Source organism: Mustela nigripes, chromosome 3 (assembly GCF_022355385.1).
Source record: "Mustela nigripes isolate SB6536 chromosome 3, MUSNIG.SB6536, whole genome shotgun sequence".
Classification (NCBI taxonomy): Eukaryota; Metazoa; Chordata; class Mammalia; order Carnivora; family Mustelidae; genus Mustela; species Mustela nigripes.
This window is the reverse complement of record NC_081559.1, coordinates 88754921-88774326: the sequence shown is the minus strand read 5'-3', so window position 1 is coordinate 88774326 and position 19406 is coordinate 88754921. Positions and strand designations below refer to the sequence as shown.

The following is a 19406-nucleotide window of genomic DNA, read 5'->3' as shown; positions in this document are numbered from 1 at the left end:
TTCATCTTATATCCTCTTTCATCACTTCAAATCAATTTGCACATAGCTATCCCAAGTTAAATTATTACAAGGAGTACCTAGTTTTCCTATTTCTTACTGTAGAACACTACACACTATTCCTGCTATATGAAGTTCTCTTTTTCATTCTATAAAAAATGTCTCTCCTTTTCTAGTTTCCTTTTCTGACTGGCCTGCTTCACAGAGCTATAGACATGCTGATCCAAGGGTAGGTTTGGAAATAAAGAGTTGGAGGCTCTGGCACACTATGGATAATGTGATATGTATAGACTAGGCATAGTGATATAAAGCAGGTGATTGTGCCAAGTACATGATGTTGAAGAGGAAAGATGAGTCTGGAGTTGGGGACTACCCGGAAGTCATTTTGAGATGACTTAATTACATGTAATCCCAAAAGGGAAAAAAGAGAAGTGTGCCAAGTCCAGAACCATGGAGAATGAAACCAAATAAAAATCAGAGGCTGTGGTCAGAGAGATTACAGACTTTCTAGAAGTCTAAGGGAGAGAAGTTCCAGAATAAAAGACTAGAGTGGTTGGCTGGGTCAATCACTTCACAAAAACAATTCAGATTAAGAATATGTTGAATTCGGCATTTGTTAAAATACCAATAATTTTGAGAAGTTGCTTTGAGAAGTTTAGTTATGGAGGAAGAGTGAACCAGCTGATGATGAAAGCGGTCAGGGAAAATATGATTTATTTTTCTAAGATTTTCAGTGATAATGATCTATTGCAGGAATGATGAAAGTGATTCTCATATTATTCCAGGTCATAATAAAACTGGTTGAGGTAATGCTCTGAGTAAGATTCAGTCAAAATATAGGGGGAAAAGTATAAATATATGACTTATCAAAGTACCCCTGTTTTAATGAAGAGTAAAATCAAAAGAATAGGAAGACTTTGGGTATGTGAAGAAGAAATAGTAAAGAGCTAGAACTGTAAAGAATGTATTATCTTTGTAACCCCAACACACAGTAAAACAAACAAACAAACAAACAAACAAACTAGTGCCCAGTAGAGACATCAAAGATGTTCCTTATACCAAATTGGTCCTTCTCAAAGTTCAGAACACTGACTATGATGAGTTCTGTTCACTTATAATTGAAATGCAAGAAATGGAAGTGTTCACCAGGATAATAGCACTGATACCATAAAAACTGTAAGCAGCAAGTACCCATAGTCACATGGTTATATGCATTTTTTGAATTTACTTGTTTTAATAATTTTTACTCTTAGTTTAAAATCTCCTACTACTGTTACAGAGAAAAGCTTCACTTTTAGGGCATTCTTTAATTGAGGCACGGTTGTATTGTGATTGAAAACAAAAGTTAAGGTTTCTGTCTGAAATCTAACTAAATTTCATCTGAGATACGGGTTGAAAAATCACTCTTTTCTTTCCTATAACATATTTGTCCAAATCTTAGAAAAGTAAATAGTACTTTGTGAACCCCACTATGTCACTGATCCATACCTCTAAGACAGAAGAGGCGGATTATTTTTATTTTACAGAGGAAATAAGCTCAAAGTCCACGTGATCAGCCATTACCAGAGCCATAGCATGAATGTTTGTCATACCTTTGTTTTTAACTCATTATTTTAAAATAATTTCAAACTTACAGAAAAGTTATAAGAATAGTCGTGTGAATATCTACGTCATTCACTCAGATTCATGGGTTGTTCATCTTTTGTCCCTCTGGCTATTTCTAGTCCTGCTAGTACTCAGGACAGGAAATTGCAAACATTATGACCTGCTACATCTAAACACTCCAGCCTGCATTTTCCTAAGAGCAAGGACCTTCTCTTGCATAACCACGGTACACCTATCAAAATCAATAATTTCAACACTGAAAAAAAAAATGTTAACACTGATACAATATATAGCTTTTATTCAAATTATGCTCACTGACCAATAATGTTCTATGTTGTCAAATTCCCCCCCCCTTTTTTTTCTGATGTAGAGTCTAATCCAGCATCATATGTTGCATTTAATCATTCTTTTTTTCTCTAGGCTCTTCTAATTCGAATAGCTTTTCAGCCTTCCTTTGTTGTTCACAATGTGATTATTTCTGAAGGGTTAATGAGTTGTTTTAAAGAATATCTTCATGATGAATTTGCTTGATTTTTCTCATAATTTTATTATGTTATACCTTTTGAACTGAATTGCCATAGTTTTGTACTTTCTAGTAACTACTTCTGATCTTGGAAACTGGGTTAATCTATGCTCTACTCCAGAAAGTCCATAAAAAATGGAATTCTCCATAAAAAATGGTGGTAGTTTGGAGTCTCATTTACTTCATTTTATTCAGTATTTTTTGAACACTTAATTCTATTAATTTCTAGGTTCTCAGTTACCCTTTCACCATCTTCTCCTACCAGAAAACGAGTTGCTGATGCAGCTTCAAGTACAGCAGAGCCCCCAGTATAGTGCCATGATGAAGTTATGGTGGATAGAAGGGACCATTCCAAAATTTGTCTTATACCTCATTCCCTCAGGATTACAATAATGGTATTTTCTCTCTCTCTGTTCATTCCTGTGATATCAAATTTTTTTTATCTTATAGCATGGAAAAAAATTAAATTGTGATTGCTCTTCTCTTGTCTGTCACTTATTTTTTGAATGGCATTCTACCTGATTCCCACTAACACAAAAATTTAAATTAAAATAAGACAATACTGCAACTACTAACTGTATTTCTATGACATATTTAACTATTAGTTCATAAAGGACAGCAATATTTCTATCAAATTGTCCTTTATTCATCCAGTTCATTGTTCTTCTGATTCAGCATCTGTAGTAGGTAGGAGTTTATCATGTTGGCTTCCTTATCTCATCAGATACGGGAAACTGATTTTATCTAACATCTTTGTTGGTTATATGAGTAGCCCTGTTTTACTATAGATATATAAGTTTTGCTATAGATATATAAGTTTTATACAGTTGGAGATAGTAAGAAACTTTGAGTGTTGTTGGTAAACTTGCCTGACATAAATCAAAAGTTGCAAAGGGAACCCTCATAGACAGTGATAGAGCACTGTGCTTACAGAGTTATGGCTCCAATCATCCTTACACTTTAAAGCAAAGCAATTGTTATAGGTACTGACATTTTAAACATATATTTTATTTTCTTTAGCTGATAAAAATAAGACTTACTTTTGCCAGTGATATACATTTTAAATGATGCTTCTGCAGTTTTGTACTTTGTCCAAATGGACAAAGGGGAATTTAAACACATCAGAGTCCTCTCCATATCTTTTTAACTGCATAGTCAACCTTGGTTTTGTGTCATATTCTTACTCCTAATATTTTGGTAATAGCTTCATGATGGAATTCAGAAATTTTCAGAGTTCTTACAATGAAATTACCTACTATTCATTTTAACTGCTGAAAAATGAGATTACATAGCAAGTTTTAGTTTAGGGAGTTGATGAGATGGGAGCAAATAAAAACATATTACCAGATTAAAACAAACAAACAAACAAAAACATTGTTCTCATTAAGTCCTAGGAAACCATCCATGTATATTAATCACATGTTTTAGCAAAATAATATGTATTTTCCTTGACAAGGATTATATTCGGAACTTTGTTTTTCAGTCATATTTTTAAAATAATTGTTACTCACTGGATGTGGTGAAAAAATAATGATACTGCTATGCTGAAAATAAATAAATTTTAAAAAATTAAAAAATAAATAAAAAATAAAAATAATTGTTACTCAAATAATATCATAGTAATACAACTTTTTTCTTCCATTGTGTATACAAAAAATTGAAAGAGAAAGCAATTTTCCACATTATATAGAGTAATTTAAGTACATTCAGAACTAAAGTAGAAATATTAAATATTTAGCATTGTAATTCTAAAGTGCAATCGTAAATCTGAAAGAGTAATGAGTCTTTGGAGTAAGAGCTTTAAATTCAAATTCTATTAGCTCCTGCTACTTAAGGGATGTGGATGATAAACAAACTATTTTCTCTGCCTAGCCAAGACTGTTCAAGACAGTTATTTATTGATTTTTACTTGTTAAGGTTTTTGCTTTCATTGTTTGAAAAATCTCTCTCAAACTTGGTTTTTAGTTCATACATAAACACACAGAAATTAAACTTGACATATAGACTCTGGCTCTCTGCTGGCTACTCTATATTCTGGAAACATTCCCACTAATGACTCCCCCAGAAGTATACATATATTAGACATGTCACTCAATGTGGCTGACCCATTAACATCCTTATTTACCTCAACCTGCTCCACCCAGATAATGTTCCAGAGAGGGGCAGCTTTAGGTACCAATAGCATCCCTCTCCTTCTTGTTGACAGATAATTAGATCAATGAGGAGCATGCCATAGAAATGAAAACAAATTGTAGGTTTAGCTGAGTCACCAAGATCCTTTCTCTAAATATCTAAACCCAGAAATGTGAAGGCCACCTAGTGGCAGTTGTGCTAACATGGGCAAGAGGAACAGCTGGGGTGAGGATGGGGACAGGGGCAGTGAGAGAGGAGGAATATTGGAATGTGTACATAGAAGTGGGTGAGCCATGAGACAGAAAATCGGAATGAAATGAGCCCTGTAATCCTTGAGTGAGGAATTGGGCCCCACAGAGTCCATCTTTATTTCTTATCTTTAGTTGCATGAACATGTATGATTTTCCATATTATCTCAGGAAATCTCTGTATATTTGAGTTGGCTTTGGTGGGTTTCTATACTTAGAAGTTAAGAGCCATAAGAAACCACTACATTGTTTAATGTTCTATTTAGATCACTCTTGTCCTGAAGATATTGGACAATCAAATATCATACCACTTTTTATTTAGAGTTAACATTAACTCTAAATAAAACAAATGGGAGAAGATATTTGTAAATGACATATCTAATAAGGGGTGAATATCCAAATATACAGAAAGACCTAATACACTCAGCACCAAAAAGAAACAGTCTGATCAAGATATGGACAAAGCAGTTGGCTAGATATTTTTCCAAAGAAGACATCTAGATGGCCAACAGACACAAGATGCTCAAAATCACTAATCATCAGGGAAATGCAAATCAAAACCACAATGAAATATCACTTCGCACCAATTAGAAAGGTTAGTGAAAATGACAAGAAATAACAAGTGTTGGAAAGACTGTGGAGAAAAGGAAACTCATGTTGGTGGGAACATAAATTGGTGCAACCACTGTGGAAACCAGTATGGAGTTTTCTCAAAAAATTAAAAATGAAAATGCCATATGATCCAGTAATTCCACTATTGGGTATTATCCACAGAGAATGAAAACACTAATTTGAAAAGGTATATGCACCCCCATGTTTATTGCAGTATTATTTAAAATAGTCAAGATATGGAAGCAACAGAAGTGTCCATCAACAGATGAATGAATAAAGATTATATATTATAATTTATAATATTACCTGGCCATAAAAAAAGAATGAGATCTTGCCACTTCTGACAATAGGGGTAGACTGAGAGGGTATTATGGTAGGTGAAAGAAGTCAGAGAAAGACAAATACCATATGGTTTCACTCATATGTGGAATCTAATACAAAAACAAATGAACAAACAAAAACAGATTCTCTAATACAGAGACAAATTTATGGCTTCAGGAGGGGAGGTAGATGGGAGGGTGGGTAATATAGATAAAGGGGATTAAGAGGCACAAACTTCCTCCTAGAAAATAATTATATCATGGAGATGCAGCAGAAGGAATATAATCAATATTATAATATATGGTAATAGATGATGACTATATTTATAATCTTGGTGACCATTCAGTAATGTACAGGATTGGTAAATCATTATGTTACACACTTGAAACTAATATAACATTGTATATTAATTATAAATAAATAAATAAAGCAATCATTTTATGACTTTTATATTTAATCCTCAAAAAACTCCCATCTTGACACTGGGTCACTTTAAAAAAAAAAATCAATCTTGCATAAATAGAAAACATCTGCAACCTTTCTTGCAACCTCCCATGAGAAGACAAAGAAGGATACTATTAATGAACAGCATTAAAAAAAAAAAAAAGTCATCTTTCCGCGGTGCCTGGGTGGCTCGGTCAGTTAAGCATCTACCTGCGGCTGAGGCCATGACCAGTCTCCTGGGATTGAGCCCCAGGTCAAGTTCCCTGCTCAGTGGAGGGCCTGCTTCTCCCTCTCCTCTGCCTCCTGCTCTGCTTACTTGTGCTCTCTATCTCTCTGTCAAATAAATAAATAAAATCATTTTTAAAAATCGCCTTTCATTTTTTAAAAAACTGAATATATACTCAAACCATAGATTTCCAAACGTTCTTCCCTAATTCCAGCTGGCTAAACTCTCTCACAAACTCAAATACAGCCAACATCAATCTATACCTAACCCCAACACTGCCTTGAACTCATCTTTTTTTATGATTTTAACCAAATAATAAAAAATAAGAAACCTTAGTATCTTAGGCTTTCCTTCCATTTGTTTTCCATTTTCCATAGTCTGAGAGATAAGATTCAACTCAGCAATTAATAAACCTACCATTGGAAAGAGGGAGTGGTTAAAAAAAGGTAGAGAGGGGGCCCTGGGTGGCTCAATTAGCTAGGCATCGGACTCTAGATTTCAGTTCAGGTCATGATACTGAGATCAAGCCCAGCTTTCCACTCTGCACTGGCTTGGAGCCTGCTTAAGATTCTTTCTCTTCTTTTTCTTCTGCCCAACCCCACCCCACTGGCACGCACATAATCTCTCTCTCTTGGGGTTTGGAGTGGGGGGAGAGAGAAAAATAGATCTGCACATTATTTTTTATTATTATTTTTCTCTTTGTCACATAGGTATTTCATCACTGCTTAACAAACATTGGGACACAGTGGGGGAAAAAAAAAAAAAAACTTAATCATCTCTCTGGGTTGTCAGTGTCTGAGGGTAAAGTATTGACCCTATCAGGAAGAAAAAGGATGGTCCAAATTGACCTGCTTACTTGCATCACTTCCTCTATTCTCCAAGAAAATAACCATGTGGTTTATGTTCATTCATTCATTCCTTCTACCCATGGCTCAACTGGACCTGTCACATCTAACTGCCTGGAAGATAATGACACATTTGGCTTCACATTTTCACCAACCAGCAGTCATTATTTTCAGACCATAATTGGAATTCTTAGAAACTCTTCTTTATCTAATACAAACCTCATCTCTTCCTACCAAACCCCTTCTGATCTGCCCTCTGAAACTCTACTCCATGATCATAAATGCCCCAATATTCTAAGACTATACCCTTCATGTAGTTTCCAATGTTTTACCTTTACTGACTGAAACTTAGCACCTCCTGAGGTCATATTTCCCAGCAGTCATTGAAAACGTGGGCTCCTGGGGCACACGGGCGGCTCAGTCACTTAAGTGTCTGCCCTGGGCTCAGGTCAATATTCCAGGGCCCCTCTCCTCCCTGCTCATGCACTCTGTCACTCACTATCTCACTCATTCTCTCACTCTCTATTATATTTATTTACAATAGATACTCTCTCACTACTATTGTATTTATTTATTAAATAAATAAATCATAACTATAAAAACGGAGTTTAATTTAGAAGAAAGAAAAGAAGGAAAGAAAGAAAGGAAGGAAGGAACAAAGAAAGAAAGAAAGAAAGAAAGAAAGAAAGAAAGAAAGAAAGAAAAAGAAATATGGGCTCCTAACAAGAACCTCAGGGGTAGATACAAAATCAGTGCCCTGACCCATTTTTAATTCTAGATTATTATTTTCCTCTTATTTTGTAAAACCTCCTGCTTTATTGAGAGTCTCATAAATCACATCCATCCTCAAAGAATCATCTGTCAACCTTCTGATTTTCTTTTAAAGATTTTATTTATTTATTTGACAGAGAGAGATCACAAGTAGGCAGAGAGGTAGGCAGAGAGGCAGGCAGAGAGAGAGAGGAGGAAGCAGGCTCCCTGCCGAGCAGAGAGCCCGATGCGGAACTCGATCCTGGGAACTCGAGATCATGACCTGAGCCGAAGGCAGCAGCTCAACCCACTGAGCCACCCAGGTGCCCAACCTTCTGATTTTTTTTAAATCTAATTATTTTTATTTAAGAGTCAGTGCCCAGTTTTCTCTCTTTCTGACCACAACCAAACTAGGGAAGTATCTACAGGATAAATGGATCCCACAACTTTTCCCTTGCTTTCTTGACCTCCTCTCTGCATCTGACCTTTTATTTCCAGTACATTTCAACCACAAATTTCCATCATGATAAAAACTATATTGTTTGTCATCACCAGAAATTTTACCTTCACTGAAAGAGATACCCCTCCCCACCCCCCAAACACATACAAGAGCTTCTTATTCTTTCACTTGGCAGTGTTTTCTATCGTATTGTGCAGGTGCTCTCACTGCAATAACTCTTCGAGTTCATTGAGACATTGTCCCCGCTGACCCTCTCCATTCTCTGTTGTTCAGCCAACCTTCAAATTCTATTTCTCATTTCTTTCCCACTGTTCCCTGCCTTCTAATTCACCCCATTACAGCCTACTCCACTCTCAGAGGATGATCTTTCCTCTTATTGGATAGAGAATTGAGAGCACATCAAAAAGCAACTCTGCTTTCTTACAGCCCCAGCTAAAACCCATCTGCATCTACATTAATTCTCTCCCACCTTCTCCTTTTGTAATGCATATGGAAGCCTCCTCTGGTCTTTGAATCCAATACAAAGTGAACAGGAACACATATACACATCCCATCTCCTCTGAAACTTGGCTTCAATAATTCCCACTTCTTTCTGCATTTTTAACCTCTCCTTTTCTACTAAATCTTACCTTTAACATATGAGCTTGCTCTACTATTTATCATCCTGAAACAAACCTTTTCTTTTAGCCTCGAAACACTCTCTATTTCTGGCCCTTTCTCTCTAGGCTTCATTTCCATCCAACCTTCTCCAAAGAATTTTTCATACAAGCTGAATGTTATTCCTCTCAATCATCCTTCTACCTCACTGATATCTCCTCCAACCCCACCATTCTATCATTCCACTTTTTTTTTAACCTACAGAGATTGCCAGTTACTTAACATGTATCTAAACCTTTCTCAGCCCTTTTTACTAACCTTTCTATAGCATTAGACCAAGTTAATCCCTTTCTTCCTTTTGATTATTTTTTTTTCTTTTAGCACTGTATTGGTATTCTTCCTTTTTTTTTTTAAGATTTTATTTATTTATTTGACAGAGAGAAATTACAAGTACACTGAGAGGCAGGCAGAGAGAGAGAGAAGGAAGGAGGCTCCCTGCTGAGCAGAGAGCCCGATGCGGGACTCGTTCCCAGGACCCTGAGATCATGACCTGAGCCGAAGGCAGTGGCTTAACCCACTGAGCCACCCAGATGCCCCAAGGTATTCTTACTTCTTGATTGCTTTATCTTAGCTACCTTTTCCACTACCTCTTTCTGTATCCTGGCCAGGATTCTAAAACTGGAGGTTCCCAGGTTCTGATGTGGAATCCCTAAATTTTCTCATAAAGAAGTCTTTAAAGTTTCCATGATTTTCGTTAGTATTATAATAACTCTTTTATATTCTAACCTGTCTTCTGAGATTCTAACTCATAAATACAGTTGCCTTTTTGATATTTGCATTGAAATTCTTTGAGGCATCTTAAATGTAACATATCCAGTAGTAAATTCTTGTTCTTTCTTACAAAATTTATCCCCTCATTTTGTTTTGATGAATACTGTCACTTTTTACCCAATCACTCATTCCAGAAATCAGGAATTTATCCTCTGTAACTTCTACCTTATCTTTTACATCTAGTTCACCACCATATCCTGACACTGGTAGCTTCAAAATATATCTCAAATCCCATATTTATTTAATTCTGTTTCTCTTTTCTAAACCCAGTCACCATCATCTCCTGCCTGGGGACTTATAACTCATCTCTGTTTCTTATTTCTTTAAAACCACTCTCCTCATTGATGCCAAAGGAATCTTATTAAGATGAAAAGGGGATAATGTATAATAAAACCCTTCTATAGCTGTTAATAGCAGTCAGCATAAAACCTCATATTCCTAACATTACCAACAATGGTGAGCATGATCTAGTCTCTAACTATCTCTCCAGCATCATCTACTGGTATACTTCCCCACTTCTAATACCTTGGCCCTCTAGTGGTATACTTCTATACTTCTAACACTTTGGCCATGTTTCAGTTTCTTGAACAAACTGTCTTTTCTTCCATTCTGCACTTCACATATCCTCTCCCCCAGTCTGGAAAGTAATTCAGGCCATGGTATCTCAATCTTGACTTTAGATTTCAACCTACATGTCAATTCCTGTTGGGGGGGGAGGGGGGCAGGGGAACCTTTCCTACCTTTCCAATATTAGTTAGGTCCATCTGATATAATTTCATGTCATTCTGTATTTTTTACAATGTTCTTCTTTATTTTACTTGCATAAAAGATACAGCACACACACACACACACACACACACACACACACACACACGGTATGTTTAAGATCTGTTTACTAAGTAGACTATAAACTCCTAGAAGACAAAGGACATATCTGCTTTTGTTGGGAGCCAGTATAGGAGGCCTACTATAAGAGCTGTAAGGGACTGAATATGATTGGCTGTTCATTTAGGTCCACTCACGCGGGAGGTGCATGAGCACTGCATTCTGATTGGTTAACACTGCCTGCATAAAAACCCAGAGGAGGAGGAAGAAAAAAGCGATTAATAAAAAAGGTTCGCCACTGCGTGAGTCTCTGAGTCATTCTTGCTGGCGAGAGCGACAAGTGGTGCCGAAACCCGGGAATCTCATCGTGAGAGATGCACGGAGTCGGCGACGATCAGGTAAAGAGTGCACCTATTTCTGTCTAGTGACAGGGAAAGTTCCTCAAGTCGAGGATGAGCGTAGAAAGCTTTCCGGTATGGGAAACGAGATGGCCACATATAAAATGCTGGGGCTGCTTTCTGATATCCTTAAAGCAATTGGTACTCCTTTAAAAAATAAAACAGCTCGTTTGTTTTTGAGAGAAGTGGGACAAACAGCTCCCTGGTTTTTGGAGGAAGGGATATTAAACATCCCTCAGTGGGAGCATTTAGGAGAAGACCTTAGACGCGATCTGCACACTACACCGGGAACCCTGGCCGTTTGGTCTTTAGTGAAAGTTTGTTTGCAATCCCCGCGAGAGCCCATATGCCAGGCGGTGCAACTGGGAGGGGAGATCTTAGAACAAGTGAAAGAGGAATCTTGTAAAGGCTCCTTGAAGGACACTAGCTCTGAGAGTGAAAGCTCAAACGGACACTCAGACAGTGAGGGATCTAGCTCGAGCGATGATGAAAGGGGCAGAGGAGGGAAATCACCCAAAAGCCAAAAGGTGAGCAAGATGCAAAAGGAGCTTGCAAAAAAGGAGGAAGAGCTAAAGAAGGCTATGGCGCAGCTCAAAATGCAGGGGGAAGTTATGGCACAGCTGAAATTAAAAGCGGAAGAAGGAGCTTATGGCGCAGTTACAAACAAAGATGGAAGTGGTAGATAACTTAGATCCTATGCCCACGTGCCCAGCCCCAACAGCGCCACCTTACAAGGGGCCTCCTCCGTATAAACCTTGCTGCACCAAGGCCTGCTATTGTGCGAGCTGCACCGCATGAGTGGCTGCCATAGTAGCCTCTCAGAAGTTTGGGTGGGAACAGGATTCTCATTCAGTCCTAAAATCCCCACTTACTCTAACTCCACCTTTTTTGGCTATAATTATACCTACCAAGACCCAGCGCAAGGTGCATCAGCTCACCTTCTAGATAGGTGGCTGCTCTGCAACGCTGCACAGGCATGTACAGGCTTGGAAAGCCTTCACTTTATTAATGGGTCTACATGGAGTAACTGTACGTACAACTATCAGGTAGGCTCTTGATTTGAAACAAATGTTACTTGCAATTGCACCTCAGCTAAGCATATAAGTTACTCACCAACGCCCGTCTGTGTTAGAGCTCCCTTTCTCTTCATAGTTTTTAATGCTTCTACTATTAACAAGTCATCTAGTTTCTCTTGTGAGTCCCAGAATTGTCTGCTATCAGAATGTTGGAACGCCATGGTGGGAGACTCAGCAGTAATAGCCAAGATACCAACATACATCCCTATGCCGGTGCAAGTGAACTCCGATAACTTGCCTGTGTTGCTACAGCATAAAAGAGATTTTGGGATAACAGCAGCCATCATTGCGGCTATTGCAGCATCTGCCACCGCCACCACTGCTGCTGCAGTAGCGTTGACAACGTCAGTACAGACAGCAGCTGCGCTCAACAACGTCACAGGAATGGTCGCTGAAGCATTGGCTACGCAAGAACAAATTAACGGACATTTGCATGCTGGGATCCTTATTGTAAATCAAAGAGTTGATCTAGTACAGGAACAAATAGATGTCTTAGAATCTATAATCTCAACAGGATGTATACATAATATGGCGGGACTTTGTGTTACTCCCGTAGCTTACAATAACTTGTCAGTAGCGGCCAATCTGTCTCGACAATTGGGAAGAATGCTTAATGGTACCTGGAACCGTCAATTTCAAAATTTAACTAGGCAATTATGAGCTCAAATTATATCCATAAATTCTACCAAAGTAACTATTGCACCTGTTAGTGAGTGGAAAAAAAAAATGTTACAGCAATCTGTTTCGTCCCTCAAACAGTGGGCCGGACTTGGTGCCATGGCTGTTCTCTTAATCACAGCTAACGTACTAATGTTACGTTGGGTGTGTGGCCGTATCCGTCGCAATCAACGACAATAACACCTCATGGTTCAAGCCATGATGGCTCTTGAGGCTGGTACCTCCCCCCAGATATGGCTAAGCATGCTAGATCGGTAGTCAAAGACGGGTAAGACTGATCCCACACCATAGCAACCTAAGACAGGGGCTCTTCGACCAGGGAGAGTACCCGATGACTGGTAAGCATGTGTGCTGAGGATTGGCAACCTAAGACAGGCACGATCTCAGCCATTATAAATAAATAAAAAAGGGGGAGATGTCGGGAGCCAGTATAGGAGGCCTACTATAAGAGCTGTAAGGGACTGAATATGATTGGCTGTTCATTTAGGTCCACTGACGCGGGAGGTGCATGAGCACTGCATTCTGATTGGTTAACACTGCCTGCATAAAAACCCATGCGCCCGGGGTTAGAGGAGGAGGAAGAAAAAAGCGATTAATAAAAAAGATTCGCTGCTACGTGAGTCTCTGAGTCGTTCTTGCTGGCGAGAGCGACATGCTTTATTCAGTATTGCATGCTCAGGACCTCATCATGTGTCTGTCCATTCATTCATTTTCTTCCTTCTTTTTTTTCCTTTCCTTTCTTTTTCCCCTCCTTCCTTCCCTCCTTCTTCCTTCTCACTCTCCCTCTCTTCTCTCTCCTTCTCTCTCTCTCTCTCTCTCCCTCCCCCCTCCAAACACACACTCACAAAGGCTTTGGACTGACTTTGTCCTATTGGATCAATAAAATCTATAACTCAGACTTGAAATTGGACTAAAGGGGGAAAAATATGGATAAGGCCGTTCTAGCTTAGGGAAATAAATACATTTTCCACATTATCCAGCACAGCCCAATGGAATTCTACTTGGAACCCAAATCATTAGCTAACAATAAATCATTGTTGTCTTAGTTTGATTACACTATCTTTTTTTATATATAGCTCCCTTTAGAGAATTTGTAGGCATTAGTGATGGGTTCATGGTAAGACTTGGTTTTCCAGTGCCTGGCCAATTTTCATTTTTAATGGCATCTCCTCAGCATTCCTTTCTACTTAAATACAGATACCAGATTATAACAATACTTAGCTGTATTCCTAAGAGGGTCAGATGACCTGTATCTAGTATCTAGCAAAAACTTGCTACTTTGTTTACTTTAAAGTAGGATATTTAATACAACCAATGAGAATTTTAAGAATACTGCCACCCATGAGTAGGCTGGTTTGAAAGTACTAAGAGATTAGACAAGAATATACTAGTTTGGTAGTTACACATTAGTACAGGGGCTGAGGATGGAAAAGAGAAGAAAGTTCAGAAATATTTTGGGATCTTAGTCAATAGGACTTGATAATTAATTGACTGGGAACAAGGTGAATAGAGAGTAGCCTTCTAGTATAACAACTTTCATAAAATATATTTCTTAAGTATATTGTGACTTCAGATTTCTCTCAGAAAGTCTAAGTCTACCTGTCTTATAAGATCTCAAGGTACCATTCCATTTAATATGAAGAATGGATTTTATAGTCTAGGTATATTAACTTCATGACCAAGGGCAATGCTATTTTAGGAGTCCTTCAAGGGTCAGTTTACAGGATGTCAATATCCAAAGGCTCATGCTCAATATACTTGATTCATGTGGAACAGTAAGATATTTGCAGTAATATATTAGATGTCCAGAAGTTGCTCTTTGAGATATGCAGAGATGTATAACCTAATTTCTGCATTAAGGAAGTCCTATTGGTTTATGAAGACATTTTTCTGAGCTGAAATAACACAGATGGTTGTCTCAGAAGTGACTAAGGTAAGTATCCATGAAGTTGTGGACTGCTGAACAAATCTGGTCCATTGCTATGCTAATTGACAGTTAACTGAACTGTCAATTTCTATTTTAAATTCTTACTAAGTGGGGGGAAAACAGCATGTAGAAAAATGAAATTTTACAGCACAGTTTTCTTGTATATTATTTGTTATTTATACTTGTACACATCTCAGTTTGCCGTTGGAATAGATTGTGTAATAATACTGTAATGATGATAAACTCATATGGTTATACAGATAAAATAGCAGTGTAAAGAGAATAAAGATTTCTTTGATGTTCACTTTCCTAGCTGTGAAGGAAAGATGTACTTAGAAAAAAAATAAGGCAAAACTCTGTAAATCAATAACTTCTTCATAAGTGATGTTATCCAAATCTCTTGGTTTAGTTTTAAGCAGAAATGAAGGATCAAGCTTAGGCTGCACGTAGGTAAGACTGCAGAAGACGAGGGAAGCTAGTGAAGGGAATCGACTGTCCCCACTGAGTTAAAAAAACAACTATTTTTATAATTGTGAGCTGCTCCTACACCAGAGTTTCTTGACTGGGCTGAGCTTCAGGGGTTCCTTCAACAATCAGTGTGTAAGGATGTACAAATTGGCAGCTATGCTAGTAAATACTGCATTACTTATAGTACTACAGGTGCACTTTTTTTTTTTTTTTTGACAAGAGAATTAATATTCAAAAAAGTGAATACTTGACTTCTAAGCTTTACTGGATACAATAATCACCTGGGGAGCTTCCTGAAATCTCTAATTCCTATAATCAGTGTGGAGCAAATTTGGGCAATATCTAAAAGAAAAGTTATTTATGTACGTGTCCTTTGATCCAGCAATCTCTATTCCAGTAATTTATCTTGACGAGACATATTCACAAATAAGAGACAATGAAGGCACTAAGTTATCCCCATAACTTTATTAGTAATAGCAAAATATTGAAAATATGCCTGTATCTAGTCCTCCCTTCCCTTCCCTAATCATTCTTTCTTTTCAGAAATATTAAGTGAGCATCTACTATGTTGAAGGTTCTGGTAATACAATAGGGAATTCCTATGTCCCTCTGGAGGGAATAGGAATCAAGATCATTGAAGATAAATGTACTTTACAATTTATGAATACTCAGGAAAAGTTGGTAGTGTAGCTCTGCTGATTGTTAGAAGGCCTTCTAACAAGCTCTTGTTAGTGTCATAGTCAAAATATTAAAAATAGTAGGCTATTCAATAATGGTAATCTTGTCACAATCTCAGTAATTTCTTACATGGAGGCCATTCAGTTTTTCAGAGAAGAGGTTATTTGAATCACATCTGTGTTAGAATTTTAAGTTGCTGTTTGCTCCTCCTTCTCCATGTCTTTTTTCTTCAAATATCAGTGCCTATGACTGATATTCAGCTTCGCCTGGCTATTTAACAAGACAGTCTCCCTTGATTCAATTCAGTTCTGACCTAGGTGTTACCGTGAAGATGTTTTGTGTATCTGATTAACATATATAATAAGCTAAATTTAACAAAGGACATTATTTCCTATAATCTGGGTGCATTTATTCTACTCAGTTGAATAGCTTTAAGAGCAGAACCAAAGTCTCCATGAGGAAGAATATCTACCTGTGGATACTACTAGCAGCTTTGCCCAAGACTTTCAGCCTGCCCTTTCTAAGACTGCCTGTCCTAAGCATTTTCATCTACCACATATCAATACTTGTAAGAAATCTATACATATTCATGAATCTTGCTGGTTCTATTTTTCTGGTGGAACTCTGACTGGTACAGTGCCCAAAATTATTTAGAAGAATACTTCTCCATTTAATAAGAATTTAAAACAGATATTTGACAGTTCAGATTACTCGCAATTAGCATAATAATGGACCAGATTTGTTTAGTGAACCAAATGGAGAAAACACAGGTCCTGAGGAACTATTTTGAAGCCCTAAATCTGGCCATGCCAAAATCAGTATTCCTTGATTTATTTAGTGATCTGAGTCATTGAATTTCTCTTTTTGCTTAAACTGACTTGAACAGAGTTTTCTACCATTTGTAACTGGAAAATTCTTAGGTGATAAATATCCATGGTTAAGACAAATGGTGACTGGAACAGCTATCATTACTACAGAAAGAGAAATAGAAGTCAAATGTTCTACTGACAAATGCTGCTTATGAAAATCAGCAATTTAAAAGACAAATATAAATTACTATAAGGTAGTTTTACTTGTTCCGTAAAGTTATTTGAGTAATCAATATGTCAGAAAATTCAGAAGTCTAAAAAAAAATATCTATAATTTCCTTTGTAAATGCTCCCAGCATTTTGTTTACTTTGTTTTGCCAGAGTTAATAGCAAAAGTAAAAGGACAAATTTCATACTCCACTATGAAGAAGAGCCATGAAACTATTAGAAATGTAGGATTTCCATGTGCCAGTCAACCTGTTTCAATCTTTTTTTTTTTTAAAGATTTTATTTATTTATTTGACAGAGAGAGATCACAAGTAGGCAGAGAGGCAGGCAGAGAGAGAGGAGGAAGCTCCCCGCTGAGCAGAGAGCCGGATGTGGGACTCGATCCCCGGACCCTGAGATCATGACCTGAGCCGAATGCAGTGGCTCAACCCACTGAGCCACCCAGGCTCCCCAACCTGTTTCAAATATGTGTATGTGTGTGTGTGTGTTTGTATTCAATTTATATGTTAATATATATACATTTATTCTGTAGGATAAATTATCCAAATAACAATTTCTAGTTAACCACTATAATAGGGTTTTACTTATTTTGAATTAAATTGTGAGGCAAAAGTGTTTCTAAGTATTTATAAAAGAAAGATGAAAAGTGTACACTTGAATGAAAACAAGGTAGTGACCTAGTGGGCTAAGGCTTCAAGGCCTAATGCCCAATTGGCTGCCCAGGATATTCTAAATAAATTATATTATCCACCATGAACCTAATGAGCAGTCTCTGACATTGATATTCATCATAAAATATAGAATCCACAGTTGGGAAATTCAGTTTGGAGCATCTGTCCAGTTCATTATGTGTTTTTTTGTTTGTCATTTATTTGTTTTGTAGAAAGAGGCTTTTGTCCCACAGGATTTAGCTCCTGCAGTGCATTGGCCCTTACCCTGCAGCACCTCCCACACCTGCCCCCTTTCCCTAGATTATTGCACCAGCAGTGAACAGTTAACCATGAGGCATCCAATAAATTGGTTGCAACGTGTTAATCAGGTTCTAAGACTCAGATTTTTAAAATGTTGACACAGAAATCTCTAAGTGACTTTTGGCTTGACTAGACGCATGAAGTCAGGGTCTTGGTTAGCTATATGGAGGCGCGTAGGAGTGCAACAGAAAAGCCTGTCAGGAGAGAGGAATACCGATGACAGAGATAAAGATGAGATAAAGACAGAAAGGGCTGCAAGGCAAGAAAAAGAGAGGAGAGGAAGGAAGAGAAGCATAAAGCAACCGTAAAGAAAGAAGTCTTCTCTCTTTGTTCATATATGATCTTAAATTTCTCACAGGAATGTGTTAAGGCTGCTTTTAAACTATTATGTTAAATAGTGGGTCTGCTATCCAGAGTTTAGGAATGATAAAGATTGACTTCAAGTGATGCTATCAAAAAAAGTAAGTGTATCAAATGAAAATGAATCTGAGCTAATGCTGCCCTCCATGCACCATGGTCAAACTATCTTTTGCCCATCTTGGATTATAATAGAGACCTAGAGAGATAAATTGCTTTGCCCAAGAACATACAGAAAAAGTAATTAGAGGGTTTGGTTTAAAACTCCAGGTCTGTTCATTCATGGAAATGTGCTGTGCTCAATTTCCTCCCAATATTTCCCTGTTCTCCCATATAGTGTTATATGCTTATAAAACCACACATTCTTATAGTTCTAATTATATTGAATTTTAACTATCATTTCTAAATATCAAAACAGGATTTGGATTTCCTACTTTGTTTTTTCAATTAGAAAGTAAAGGATCTGAAAAAGGAGTCAGCTATCTCTATGATATATAAAATATTTTCTGTGTCTGATAAACAAATGATAACAATAACAACACTGTACTTTTTAAGTTTTTCTGCTGTATTTGAACCATTGAAATAACTATAGGTAGAGCTCAAATGTGTTGAGAGACTGCTTAAGGCTAATGGATGTGTGTGCATTATTCATCGCTTTTCCCATGTATGTAAATGGAGATGATAACATTCATATGTCAAGAGCTTCAAATCTCTCTGATATGAGGAATTCGAGAGGCAGGGCAGGGGTTGTAGGGGGTAGGGAAGGAAAAAAATGAAACAAAATGGATCAGGAGGGACACAAACCATAAGAAATTCTTTTTTTTTTTTTTTTAATTTATTTGATAGACAAGTAGGCAGAGAGGCAGGCAGAGAGAGAGGAGGAAGCAGACTCCCCTCTGAGCAGAGAGCCCGATGCGGGGCTCGATCCCAGGACCCTGGGATCATGACCTGAGCCGAAGGCAGAGGCTTTAACCCACTGAGCCACCCAGGCGCCCCCATAAGAGATTCTTAATCTCATGAAACAAACAGGGTTGCTTGGGGGTAGGGGGTGGGGATAGGGTGGCTTGGTTATGGACATTGGGGAGGGTATGTACTATGGGGAGTGCTATGAAATGTGTAAGTCCGATGATTCACAGACCTGTGCCCCTGGGACAAATAATACATTATATGTTAATTTAAAAAATTAAACATCAAAGATTGTTAAATAAAAGAAAAAAGAAAGTGAGCACAACAGACCCAAGCTTCTTAATGCACTGTACAGCTATGCAAATAACAATGGTCTTAGGTCTAAAAACCTATAATCCAAGTTTGTTTCCCTGCCTTCCTCCCCTCCTTCCTTTCTTTCTTCCTTCTTCTCTTAATCATGAACAGCTTTTTGAAGAGAGATGTCTTCATTTCA

General features: G+C 37.6%; 1 protein-coding gene and 1 pseudogene across 1 annotated transcript in view; one reads left to right on the top strand and one right to left on the bottom strand.

Moving 5' to 3' along the window:
• Nucleotides 1-19406, bottom strand: part of LRP1B (LDL receptor related protein 1B) — a 2002169-nt gene that overhangs the window by 867174 nt on the left and 1115589 nt on the right. The window lies entirely within an intron of this gene.
• LOC132013342 (large ribosomal subunit protein eL8-like) overlaps nt 12051-19406 on the top strand; it is a 68598-nt pseudogene continuing 61242 nt past the window's right edge.